At 41.0% G+C, this 14,829-nt stretch overlaps 1 pseudogene; it reads left to right on the forward strand.

The window, feature by feature from the left end:
* The first annotated feature begins 6,988 nt into the window (after positions 1 to 6,988).
* Positions 6,989 to 12,042, forward strand: LOC149455354 (uncharacterized; annotated as a pseudogene).
* The last annotated feature ends 2,787 nt before the right edge of the window (positions 12,043 to 14,829 follow it).

Here is a 14,829-nt window from a genome sequence, read left to right on the forward strand (position 1 = left end):
AAATTCAAACGTTGCTGGACCATTCGCATGGAAACCCATTACGGTTTCTGAATTTAAAGTTTTTGAATTGCGGTTGTATTGGTCCACAGACCTGATTCATCATATGTCTATGTTCTCTGCTGCCATGTGTGCCAGTATAATGTGTTTTATGCATTTCAACGACAACACACTCTGTCGTCCTAGGGGTGACCCTGAATTTGACTGACTCCACAAAATTTGGCCCCTCGTAAATCACCTTAACCAAAAATTTGCAGATGTCTATACTCCCCAGCAAAACATCTGCGTTGATGAGGCCCTCATTCATTTTTCTGGCCGCCTTTCATTCAAACAATTTCTCCCCAGCAAGCATGCCAGATATGGGGTCAAGATGGATAAGACCTGTCAGAGGGCAACAGGCTATACATATAAGTTTCAGATTTATGAAAGAAATCATGGAGCCCCCGGATGCCCAGACTACATGAAGAGCAGTGACTAGATAGTTTGGGCTTGGTGTCATCCTTTATCCATATGGGGTACCACTTATATGTGGACAATTTTTATAAAAGCGTGCCACTATTTAGACATTTGTCCATTATTGGCACATGTGGCACCGTGCGACCTAGTTGCCGGGGCTCCCCAAATGGCCTGTAAATACCCATCTTAGAGAGTGGGAAAAAGCCTGTTTTAGAAATGAGGAATTGTTTGCAGTGAAGTGGAAGGACAAACGGGATGTTTTCGTCCTGTCTTTCATTCATGCAGATACGACAATCCAAATTACCACGGCAGCTGGTGTTGTTCAGAAGCCCCTCTGTGTCCATGACTATAAGCTTAACATTAGAGGGGTGGACTTCAACGACCAGATGATGAAGCTGTACTTAGTTTCCTGAAAAGCCAGACGCTGGTACAAAAAAAGGTCTGTTAATTTATTTCAATTGGCTCTATATAACGCTTTTGTGCTTTTCAAAGCAACGGGACGAAATGAATCCTTCCTAAAATTTCAGGAAGAGATCATCATGGTCCTTCAGTATCCAGAAGGTGCTATGGCCCAAACCCCCAACCCAGATGCAGTTAGCCGGCTGCATGAGAAGAATTTTCCAGATGCCATTCCTGGTACAATAACCCCAAGGACACTCAAAAAAAGATGTTGTGTCTGTAGTAGACATGGAATTAGGCGTGACACCCACTTTTTTTGTTCCTCCTGTCCTGGCCAACCTTGTCTTTTCCTCAAGAATTGCTTCCGTCGTTACCACACAATAGTGGAGTATTAGTATAGGGTACAGGACAGCACAGTTCGGGGTACATAATTACACAGGGTCTCGAAAGATGTTAGGTAGTCAGGAGACTGCCCATCACATTTAGAGAGACCCTACAACCTGTTTTAAAAAGTTTTTTTAAAAAAGTAAAGAAATAAATAAAAAGTACAAATCCCCCCAAAAATTAAAGATTTTAAAAACCAAAAATAGTTATAGTTTTTTTTTGTTGTTGTTGTTACTGTTACAATTTTACTGTTTTATTGTTAACCATTGTTGTTTTCTTTGCAGGAATGGTTTCAGCTGCAGCACCGTTTATTCTGACAACAACAGGAACTTGCTCTCAGAATATACATACAGTTGCAAGAAAAAGTATGTGAACCCCTTGGGATTACGTGGAGTTTTGCATGAATTGGGCATAAAATGTGCTCTGAACATCATCTAAGTCACAACAATAGAAGAACACAGTCTGCTGAACATAATACTACACAAACATTAGATGTTGCCATGGTTTAATTGCACGTAACATGTAAACATTCACAGTGCAGGGAGGAAAAAGTATGTGAACCTTTGGACTAAATAACCGGTTGACCCTCCTTTGGCAGCAATAACCTCAACCAAACGTTTCCTGTAGTTGCAGATCAGACCTGCACAACAATCTGGAGTCATTTTGGACCACTCCTCTTCACAAAACTGTTTCAGTGTAGCAATATTCTTGGGATGTCTGGTGTGAATCGCTCTCTTAAGGTCATGCCACAGCATTTCAATCGGGTTGAGGTCAGGACTCTGACTGGGCTACTCCAGAAGGCGTATTCTGTGCTGTTGCAGCCATTGTTTTGTTGAATGACTTGTATGCTTTGGGTCATTGTCCTGTTACATCACCCATCCTCTGCGGAGCTTCAGTTGGCGGACAGATGGTCGTACTTTTTCCTGCAAAATGTCTTGATAAACTCTGGAATTCATTTTCCCATCAATGACAACAATCTGTCCAGGCCCTGAGGCAGCAAAGCAGCCCCAAACCATGATGCTCCCTCCGCCATGTTTCACAGTAGGGATGAGGTTTTGATGTTGGTGTGCTGTGCCTTTTTTTCTCCACACATAGTGTTATGTGTTCTTCCCAAACAACTCAATCTTGGTTTCATCTGTCCACAGTATATTTTGCCAGTAGTGCTGTGGAACATCCAGGTGCTCTTTTGCAAACTTCAAACATGCTGCAATATTCTTTTTGGACAGCAATGGCTTCCTCCGTGGTGTCCACCCATGTACTCCATTCTTGTTTAATGTTTTCCTTATTGTAGATGTGTCAACAAAAATGTTAGCATGTGCCAGAGATTTCTGTAGGTCTTTAGCTGACATTCTGGGATTCTTCTTTACCTCATGCAGCATTCTGCTCTATGCTCTTGCAGTCATTTTTACAGGACGACCACGCCTAGGGAGAGTAGCAACAGTGCTAAACTTTCTCCATTTGTAGACAGTCTGTCTTACTGTGGACACATGAACATCAAGGCTTTTGGAGATACTTTTGTAATCCTTTCCAGCTCCATGCAAGTCAACAATTCTTGATCGTAGGTCTTCTGAGAGCTCTTTTCTGCGAGGCATGGTTCACATCAGACAGTGCTTCTTGAAACCAGTAAACCCAAAACAGGTGTGTGTTTTTTAAGGACAGGACAGCTGTCAGCAACACATCCAATATCATCACACTGATTGGAGTCAAGGTTGGCTCACTCCTGGCTCCAATTAGCTCTGGGAGAAGTCATTAAGCTAGGGCCTCACATACTTTTTCCTCCATGCACTGTGAATGTTTACATGTTATGTGCAATTAAACCATGGCAACATCTAATGTTTGTGTAGTATTATGTTCAGCAGACTGTGTTCTTCTATTGTTGTGACTTAGATGACGTTCAGAGCACATTTTATGCCCAATTCATGCAAAACTCCACGTAATCCCAAGGGGTTCACATACTTTTTCTTGCAACTGTAAGTGAGTGTGGGCAGCGATGTTGGATGAGATTTTTCATCCTTAGTTAAAAAAGTGCATATATGCTGAAGCATGGGGGCCTGGGGTGGCCAGTGGGTGGATGTCCCCTATGCTTCGACATATATATTTTATAATATTTGTTGGCACATTACATGTGTGCCCACCATTAGAAGTGGGTGGATGCAGGAAGGTATATTCTAATGGTGGGCATACCACACACTTTTTTCTGGCAGAGATATTTCATTAAAAATGTTGTTTTATTGAGTTACTGCTTTATTGTTAATGATTGTTGTTTTCTTAGCAGGAATGTCACTCAACTGCCGCACCAACTTGTTTATTCTGATAGCGACAGACTTGTTCTCAGAATATACATAAGTAGGTGTGTGCAGTGCTGTTGGATGGGTTTTTTCATCCGCAATTAAAAAAAGAGCATATATGCCGAAGCATGGGGGCCTGGGGTGGCCAGTGAGTGGATGGCCCCTATGCTTTGGTATATATATTTTATAATATTTGTTGGCACATTTTATGTGTGCCCACCATTAGAAGTGGGTGGATACAGGGAGGTATATTCTAATGGTGGGCATATCACACACTTTTTCTGGCAGAGATAGCTTCTCTTTTTTTCATTCAGCCCACAGGTTGCATAAAAAAAAGAACATACACCCAACAAGGACCAGCAACATCCTGGTACATCACTGGAATTTGAGTGATTATACCAGGAAGATGCTTGCAGCTGCAGGCATCATCCTGGTATCATTTTTTTCAGCTGGCAATAAGCTTTCATGTAAAAGCAATCCTAGTGGCTAATTAGCTGCAGGATTGCTTTTGCAAGCAGTGGGAGAAGATGCCCCCCCTACCCCGTTGCCTTCTCGGGCAGTCCCGTGCCATTGGGGGAACCTGAGAATGCTTCTACCAGCTGACCATATAGCTGATTGGAGACCAGAATGGTGCCAATCATCTCCATAGTCTAAGAAATTGGAACCTACAAGTATTTCATAACTTCAGTTTCGCAGGATATAAACAGCAGCATTTGTAAATTGGGAAAGCATCTGATCATACCCATCTTTGTGAGATTAGATAATGTAAGGGCAGAGGAGATATCTAGAGTCTGATAGACACCAGATTTCTCAAAAAAGAATATATGACAATGCCCAGTGAAGTTATAGGGGATATTAGCATTAATAATGATAAAAAAAAAATGAAAGGGACAGTGTAAAAATATTTAAAAAAAATCAAAATAACGGTAAAAATAAGTACCCTCGCCCCCCGCACACCTGCTTGTGCAAGTGTTGACCCCGTACCACTATGTATACAGCGGTTGCACCATGCATGTGAGATATCGCCACGAACGTCAGATCAAGGGCAGTATTTCTAGCACTAGACCTCCTCTGTACATCTAAAATGGTAGCTTGTAAAGGCTTTTAAATCATTGCCTATGGATATTAAAAATGTATGCAGTTTGTCGCCATTGCACGGGGCATGCGCAGTTTCAAAGCATGTCACGCTTGATATCTATTTTCTCACCATAGCATCATCTTTTATAAGTTACCAAATAATTGGCCAAAATATTGTGTTTTTGTGCAATAACATTTAAAAAAGTGTATTTTTTTTAAATTTGCATTTGTAAAATCGCTGCGCGAGTACTATGAGACATAAAAAATTGCAGCACCCACCATTTTATTCACTAGGATGTCTGCTTTAAAAATCTATATAATATTTGGGGGTTCAAAGTAATTTCCTAGCAAAAATACAGATTTTTTTCATGTGAACAAAAAGTGTTAGAAAAGGCTTGGTTTTCAGGTGGTTAGAAGAGTGAGTGATGTGTGGCATAAACTTCTAATGCTGAAATGCCAAGATAGCACCCCCCCCCCAAATGACCCCTTCTTGGAAAGCAGACACCCCAAGGAATTTGATAAGAAGCATTGTATTTTGCAGATCTCGCTTGTTGCCACACGTTTTTGGAAAATGAAGAAAGAAAACAAAAACATATTTTTTCTTTTTATATATTTCAAAACCTTGTGAGAAAAAAATAAGATCTGCAAAATACTCACCATGCCTCTTTTTAAATTCCTTGGGGTGTCTACTTTCCAAAAAGGGGTCGTTTGGGGAGGGGGGGATTTGGTGCTATCCTGGCATTTCAGGGCCTCCAAAACTGTGATAGATAGTGAGGAAGTGAAATGAGGAAGTTACGCACCCACATGCTTTCAAAGTGGTCATTGGATTTCAGGCTCCTGTATGTGGCTAGGCTCCCAAAAAGTCTCACACATGTGGTATCACCATACTCGGCAGAAGTTGCAGAATGTATTTTGGGGTATAATTCCACATATACCCATGGCTTGTGTGGGTAATATATCAGTTAAGTGACAACTTTGTGTAAAAAAAAAATGGACTCAATATGCCTCACAGCAGATAGCTTAGGGTGTCTACTTTTTGAAAAGGGGTCATTTGGGGGTATTTGTACTATCCTGGTATTTTAGCACCTCAAGAAATGTGATAGGCAGTCAGAAAGTAAAAGCTGTGTAAATTCCATTATCTATACCATAGTTTGTAGATACTATAACTTTCACACAAAGCAATCAATATACACTTATTGGTATTTTATTACCAAAAACATGAAGCAGAATACATTTTGTCCTAAATTTATGACGAAATTTGAGTTTTTTGGATATTTTCTATGAAAGAAATGAGAAAATATTTAGTTTTTTTGTTAATTTTTGGTCTTTTTTTGTTTATAGCACAAAAAATAAAAAGTGCACAGGTGATCAAATACCACAGAAAGAAAGCTCTATTTGTGTGAAAAAAGGACATAAATTTAATTTATGTACAGTATTGCATGACCGTGCAATTGTCAGTTAAAATACTGCAGCTCTGTATAGCAAAAAATTGTGTATATTGCATTATCTATATCATAGTTTGTAGACGGTATAACTTTCACACAAAGCAATCAATATACACTTATTGGGATTTTTTTTTACCAAAGACATGTAGCAGAATACATTTTGGCCTGAATTTATGACTAACTTTGAGTTTACTATATATTTTTTATAGCCAAAAGTAAAAAATATAGTTTTTTTCCAAATTTATGGTCTTTTCTTGTTTATAGCGCAAAAAATAAAAAGCGGACAGGTAATCAAATACCATCGAAAGCAAGCTCTATTTGTGTGAAAAAAAGACATAAATTTAATTTATGTACAGTATTGCATGACCACGCAATTGTCAGTTAAATCAGTGCAGCACTGCATAGCAAAAAATGGCGTAAATTGCAGCATCTATACCATAGTTTGCAGATGCTATAACTTTCACACAAAGCAATCAATATACACTTATTGGGATTTTTTTTTACCAAAGACATGTAGCAGAATACATTTTGGCCTAAATTTATGACTAACTTTGAGTTTACTATATATTTTTTTATAGCCGAAAATAAAAAATATTGGTTTTTTTTTCAAAACTTTCTGGCTTTTTTTGTTTATAGCACAAAAAATAAAAAGCGCACAGGTGATCAAATGCCACCAAAAGAAAGGTCTATTTGTGTGAAAAAAGGCCGTAAATTTAGTTTGGGTACAGCATTGCATAACCGTGCAATTACCAGTTGAAATAGTTTACCCCCCTGCCTGGTTCTCATATATGGGGCATTAATGCGGTGGCATATTTCCTTGATCAATCATACCTTTCTATGGGTGCCCAGAACGAATTCCTGATTGAATTGTATGAGTTAGCCTTACATTTTAATTTTTTTCAGTTTTTGGGTGTCTCCTACCATCAGGTGTGAGGCACGTCCATGGGTGCTCCTTGGGCCCCGGCCTATGCGTGCCTGCACCTTGGATGGTGGGAAGAACAGGTGGTTTACCAGTCTAAATTATACCACAGTCATGTATCTATGTGGTTAAGGTATATTGATGACGTGCTGATGTTATGGACAGGCAGTATACCTGACCTCAACTTATTTTTAGCTGAGCTAAACCAAAATGATCGAAATATTAAATTTTACATGTTTTTGATGAACATCAGATTTCTTTTTTGGATTTGTCAATTTCAGTTAAGGCCGGCCGTCTGTCCACCAAAACTTTCCGTAAGGAAACGGCGGCCAATACCCTGTTACTGGCATCAAGTCATCACCCCCAACCTCTTATTAGAGGGATACCCACAGGTCAATTTCTTAGGCTTCGCTGTAACTGCACAGACCAGGAAGATTACAGAGAGGAAGCTCAGGACCTTTACTGTAGATTCCGTGAGAGGGGTTACTCTCATGGGAGTCTCAGGAAATCTCGGTCTAAAGGATCCAAGCGTAATCTTGATGAGCTTTTCACCATACCTGAAGCTGTACCTTCTGCCCATGAATCCACTCCTATACAGATAATCACTAGGTTTGGTACTCAATGGGAAACAGTACGCACGGTACTCACTAAGCACTGGCACATACTCACCCAAACACCAGAGCTGTTTTCCATAGTAGGATCTTGGCCCCTCATGGTGCCTAAGCGTACCACAAATTTACGTGACAATCTTGTGCATTCTGAGTTCGTGCGTACTACTCCCAGGACCTGGCTTACTTCATTGGCACCCCTTAAGGGAATGTATCCCTGCGGTCATTGCTCCATCTGCAGATTCGTGGACCTCAGGGATACATTCTGGGATGCTATTGGTGCCAACTATTTTTGCATTAAACATTTTGTTAATTGTGCAACGACGTGAGTGATCTACATGCTGTCATGTCCCTGCAATAAAATAAAAAAAAACGAAACGTGCATTAAGAGTTCGTGTGGGTGAACACATCAGCAGCATTTCCAACAATCATGACCGTACCCCAGTGGCAGAGCACTTTGCACAGATGCATCAATCTTCCCCACAGGGTCTGTGCGTTAAAGTCATATATGCCATTAAACCCCCCCCAGGTGGGGAGATTTTGATACAATTTGCTCCGCAAAGAAAAGGAGTGGATTTTTAAACTGGGATCTATGGCACCTACTGGCCGTAACAATGAGCCTCCAGGTGTTTTTGGATCCCTAGTTGAGCCGTGGAACATCCCGTTATTATTTCATTAATTTTTTTTTATTTATTTATTTTCTTTTTTGTTTATTATTTTTTCTTTTTGAAGAATCTTTGATTAATCAATAATGTCCCCACTGTGCGTATCTTCTATATAAAATATATATTTTTATATGGGCATGTATACACCTATATATTTGTTAGCCTTTAGGTATATAGGACCATGTGAATGTCCCATCCTCTTACCCTTTTTCTCACCCTCCTTTGGAAGTTTCTTGCTAGGAATGATAATGGTCTCCCTTCCTGTCAGCCTACAATTGATTTTCCAATTGAGCATACTCGTTAGTGAATGGCTGCCCTTCATCTGAAGAAGCCCACGTGACTCGGTGGGCGAAATGCGTTACATCAGGACTTGAAAAAGCCGCTCGCCAAATGCGAGGAGAAATTCCTCTGTGGCGAGCGGTGAGCAGCGAGCACAGATAAAGCATGGAGCGACTGCACCTGCACTCCAAGCCTCATTGTGAAGCCAAGTTCCGGTTTACAACTTCCGGATTCTGGCTTCTTCGGCTCCGCTGAGAGGAGACAACCTCTCCACCGCCGTGGGGGAATCGGAGGGACTAGGAGTAAGTACTGTATACAACATGTCATATCACTATAATGGAGTACAGGGGAACTGGGATATACATTACTCAGTAATGGAGTCCAGGGGAGCTGGGATATACATTACTCAGTAATGTATATCCCAGCTCCCCTGTACTCCATTATAGTGATATGACATGTATACAGTAATGATTATTGTATACATGTCATATCACTATAACGGAGTACAGGGGAGTTAGGATATACATTACTGTGTACAGTTTTATATTTTGGACTCTTTATTCTAAAGAAAAATGTAATTTCATAAGCTTTAGGGGGCGTGTTTGGGGCGGGCCGGGGTGGGGTTGGGGTGGGCCTGGGCAAGTTTGGGTGGGACAACTGGTGGAGAGTAAGTTTTGTGACCGGCTAGTAGGTCTGGACTCGAAATGTTAACCCCTGCGTTACGTCACTTCCAGGTGACGCCGACGCATGCGCAGTTCCGATTGACTGGTACACACCATGCTGGACAAGCTGCCCTGCGCTTATTCTCTACACGTCATCTGATCTCTCACGCTACCTATAATGTAGTTATATCCAGCCGCTCTGCTGCATGCTCTGCAAAGCCTCCAATACCCAGTCGCTCTGCCGCATACTCTGCAAATCTTTTGAGTCTACCTATTATGACCTGGCATACAGTACTGCGCGCTCTGCACCAATATTAATTATGTGGGCTACATTGCTGAGGACTCCTGCAAACTCCTACAAGGTACCAAAAGGTCAGCTTTCACTGCTGTACATCCCAGATCAACATTTGGCAAGTGGCAGGTTTGCAATTGCTTCCCCAAATATATGTACATAAGTAAGTTTGTTGGACTATCTGCAGGTCATAGGAGGGTAATATTTACTATACATAAGGGCTGAAGATTATGAGATAAGTGCTTTCATCCAATTATTAAATGATTGCTAAATTCAGCGTCATACCATGTGCATTTTGATACTGCCTGGTTTCCAAAAAATGGCTGTGTGTGAAATCCAACCGGCGCAAATTCCATCATCTATATCGCCTTTATCGTTACAAGTGGAACACTCAATATACATCGCATCCCTTGTTTGGATTTTACTGTGGGGGTAAATGCCCTGTCTGGTTTCCATGTTATGTCATTCATATGGGCTTTGGTCCATTTATATATCTGGACAAGTATTACCATTCAGGTCTTCACTCAAATCATGCATATGGCTCTATTGAGAATCATTCTATTTATTTCTTCATTATGGACATATTTATTTCAAGTATTTTCCTTTTTTGCTGCTTTTATTCATGATTGTGTCAATTAATTGATCTATTTCTCTGCTCATGATATATATAGGATATGGTTACATTTCATTCTATCTGTGTCCTTCAGCATTATCTATAATGGTTAATCATGGTTTTTCTCTTCTCTCCCATTATTCTTAGCGCATGAATTTCCATCTCCCCACAGGCCTTGTATCATCAATCAGGACTCTCTAGCGCACGGCGTCATCCCGGATAAACACGTCATTCCCATCCTTTATTTGTCTCTGTTGGCAGCGGTGAGGTCTCCCCTTTTTTCCTTTTTCCTAATTTGTATTTTATCCGCCTATTATGCTGCAATAAATGTTTTGTAATTTTTCATTAAATTAAGCTGCTGTTTGTCCTTTTTTTTGGACCTTCTTGACCTGGGGGTCTCTTTCCCCTAGGTTTTCCTTCCTTTTCCTGCATCCCTGATTTGTACCATTGCACATCTTAAAAATCTTGAGAGGAACCCATTTACCTTAACCGCCTTAACCGCCACTGATGGACTATTATAGAACTCCTTTATCCATCTCATCATCTTAGATCTTATTCCCAAGGCCTCTATGGTGTTTATCATAAACCCCCAATCTACCCTGTCAAGAGCATTCTCAGCGTCAATCGACAATAAAATTTTAGTTAACTTTTCTCTCTTTTCCTTCTGTAAAAGAAGTAGTGTTCTCAAACCATTATCCCTCCCTTCCCTTCTTGGGACGAAACCCACTTGATCCAAATGTATCCATTTCGGCATTAGCTCTTTCAACCTCATAGCCAGCACCTTCGCAAACAGTTTTGTATCTATATTTAGTAGTGATATAGATCTATAGCTAGCATGCTGTGAGCTTCCCTTTCCTTCCTTTAGAATGATTGTTATATATGCTTGCAAGTATTCTGCTCTTATTCTCCTAAGGCGTTCATATATATACAAAGTTTAGGGACCAATAAGTCTCCAAATTTCTTATAATACCCCACTGTATATCCGTCGAGTCCTGGGCTCTACCCTCCTGCTATATTCTTCAAGGCAATATTAATTTCCTCCTGGGAGATCGTTTGTTCTAAATATACTAATTTTTCTTTTTTGGATATTTTTGGAAGGTCCGCTGTCATTAGAAATTCCTGTCGTTTCCCTCTCTTTTCTTCCTCTGTAGCTTTCGGGTTCTTAGATTTTACATCATACAGCCTGCTATAAAATTTTTGGAATGTTTCATCAATATCAGTGGTGGAGTAAACCAGTTCCTTTTTCATCTTTAAAGCGGAGTTCCACTCATCTGTCAAAAAATAAAAGTCAGCAGCTACAAAAACTGTACAGGAGGCCGGCATCTTCAGTATGGGCACCTGGCTTTGATAGCTTGTGGCTTCACAGCCGGGTGCCCACTGCGCATGCGTGAGTAGCGCTGCACTTCATGAATGGTCCTGTAGTCTTCTGGGACCTGTCACGTGTCCCAAAAGACTACAGGAAGGGAGGGAGGGAGGACACCTTCAGCTTCAGATCGCCTAGGCAATCGGACCGGAAGTGGGAGTGGGTACCTGTCAAATTTGGGTACCTGCTCCCCCCTGCCCCCCAAATCCTTAATGGGGAGCTTTTGGGTGGAGTTCCGCTTTCAATTTTTCAGTATAGTTTTTTCAATTTCTTCTCTTTTAATTTTTTTCAGCAAATATTTTCCTGGTTTATTCCCCCACTGATATCTTTCCTTTGAAACCCTATTGAAAAACAGTCCTTGATTCCTGCTCCAATAGGTCTTTTAACCCTTCTCTTTTAAGTATAATCTTCGAATAAACCTCTGTATGCTGTCTCATTTTATGTACCTGTTCTAATCTATGTAGCTCCTCCGTCACCTCCTTTATTTTTCTCTCACAATCTTTCTTTTTTTTAGTGCGGCTATCAGGATTCTCCTCACAAACGAATTATGTGCTTCCCAGATGGTAGCTACAGAGTCTTCCTCAGTTTAATTTAACAGAAAAATTTGCTCTATTAAGGAAAGACAATTCTGATTGAAATTGAGCACTGTCCCTTCAAGAACACTACAGCATCTTCTGCACACTCGTTGGGGTCCAGTTGGTATGAAGTTGAGTTAAGGTGTGGAATATAGTTCCTTGGAATGGTTGTTAAGCACTAAACATGGGACAGACTTGAAGTAATGAATAGCAACAATTGGCATAAATGTCTATAGGCAAAGACAGCTCCCTCTGCAAATAAAAGGCAAACATAAACAGTATTGTGAATCCTGATTTGTTGAAGAAGGGAAATTTGCTTCAGTTGGCACTGCTGTATCCTAGCGTGCAACTGTATGTCCTGTATGCCAGCTTGTACAATAAACTGCAATGTAGATGTATCTCAACGATAACAGCTAAGAGAACTAGGCTTCAAACTGAGGCAACTATATGTAATGTTCACAACTATGTGTAGGTAGATAGCTGAGGTGGCAAACTGTCAGTATTCACTTGGTTAGTGAATGCATTGGTCTCTCTCACCCGATCAAAGTAATCTGGCAGATCAAAGTGATCTCTCTTCCTCTGCAAATGGGGTCAGTGTACAGACTCTCCATCTCAGATTCAGCATCCTGTCTGGCCTCCTGCTGTCAGATTGGCCTGCTGGGCAGCGTGGCAGACTGAGCAGTTAGTAGGCTCCTTCCGCTCTAGCTCTCTCTCCAACCCTGGCTCCACAGCCTAGTTCAGCACTTCAGCTTCCTTCTCCTTCAGTCTCTTCCCGCACTCTCCTGGACAATCTCCCAGGCTTTGATATTTATAAGCCCCGCCCACACGCTACCCTTCCTGGGAAATGTAGTCTCTGACTTCCTGGCTCACCAGCTGAGTCCTGTAATTCAGCATACAAGTTCCAGAGGGCTGCTTTGTCCTTTTGAGTGACCCTGGCAGGCCACCGCCATCTATAGTCCATTTTAACGTATTGCAAGTAATAATATTTCAATGGGTTACATTTAAAACAATATGGCAAAAGTGATGAATTCAAGTGCTCACCACAGATTGCTCTCCCTCATCCCCCACAGAAAATTTATAACTGAAAGTACTGTACATACTACAGATTAGGAGAGAGTGCAGCTTTCACTATTCACTATGTCATGTGGCTGGTTAAGTGTTTTTCTACTTGAAAGTGGTTTTCCAAACTTTGAAATCCTGGATATAATGCTCCAGAAAATATTGCCAATGCACAGCACATGCACCAGGCTACAGAATGAGGTGGGGTGAGCACTTAAGAAAATCTGTGCTAAAGAAGTATTTAGGTGACTACTACTGGCATGAAAATGCTAATTGATTAGCTCTCTCTGACTGTAACACTTGAGTTACTGAAAAAGTGTATAGCAAGTACAGTCCAAACTCCTGACATGCATATTTGTTTCAGGTTATATACCCAAAAGACTTTATGCCTACATGGGGCTTCAAATTATCTCAGTAGTATGACAAGGCTGGTGCTTAGTGGTTGGTTTATCACTGTCAAAAGGAATGAATCACATGCAGTAGTGTATTTAGGTCTTGTGCTACCCTAGGCAACACAATAATCGTCTGCCCTACCGGACATCGACCAACACCACCCTTCATCTTCCCCCTCCCATGGAGAGAGCCGGGCATTGACCAACAACGCTCCTGCCCCCACCCGAGAGACCCTTCCCGCGACAGAGAAAAAGACACTCGCCTTCACAGGAGAATCAGACCCTACATACACCATCAAGCAGCTCACAGCCTCTCTCGGATCCCACCTCCCACCTGCTTCCAATGGTGTGCGTATCCCTTCTTCCAGGCGGAGTGTTGCCCCCCCTGAAAAATGCTGCCCTAGGCAAATGGTTTGTATGCCTTGTTGTAAATACGCCCCTGATCACATGCTCTTGTATACCTGGAAGTACCAGGTATAGTCTTCACACTCAGAAGCTGAACAGAGTGGTGGGTGAGATGTAAATACAAAATTGTGAAACAAATGGAAAAGGTAACCTTATGTAAACAGAGAATTAGAAAAGAAAAGAGCTGTGTGTTAAGCCAGCTGGTTCCACTGCTGGCAGGAGCCGGTCTGCTGCTAGAGCACGTCTCGACATAGAACTCCAAGGTATACCTTCTCTATGGGTAAGCCCTGATTGGGTGAAACACATTACTGGGGTGTGCCTGATCGGTGGATGACAGAGCTGAAGCCTTTTTATGGATTTCCATTATTGTGGTTCATATTGACAGTGTGTTGTACTTGCAATGCATTTTGGAGTTCTTATGTGGAAAGATAGTCCGAGAGCAGAGACCAAAGTTTTCTGATTGACAAAAAGGATTACATTTTTGTGTTCTTTGTTGTACAAAGCATGAGGATAGACACATTTTATAACAGAATCTTAAATATGCATCTACATTATACCAATGTATTAGTTTTAAAAGCAATTGTTGTGGTTTGAATAAACTAAAGTAAACTCCTGGTTATGCTGACGTACCTTATTGTTTTCAGGTGCATCCTCAAACTTGAGGTTCTCTAATATTCATATGTCCAAAAACGTCAGAGGATAACCCACCTGCAACTCTTTTTTAATTCTGCCCTGTGATTTACAGCTTCAGTGTACTATAGGAAGTTACATACAGGTAATTACAGTGAAGGAAATAAGTATTTTATCCCCTGCTGATTTTGAATGTTTGCCCACTCACAAAGAAATGATCAGTCTAAAAATTGAATGGTAGGTGAATTGCAACAGTAAGAGACAGAATAAGAACAAAAAATTCAAAAGAAATGCATGTCTATCAAATTATGCACTGATTTG

The sequence above is a fragment of the Staurois parvus genome, unplaced genomic scaffold (genome assembly GCF_062004578.1).
Source record: "Staurois parvus isolate SC_StPar_1 unplaced genomic scaffold, SC_StPar_1.0 ptg000395l, whole genome shotgun sequence".
Taxonomy (NCBI): Eukaryota; Metazoa; Chordata; class Amphibia; order Anura; family Ranidae; genus Staurois; species Staurois parvus.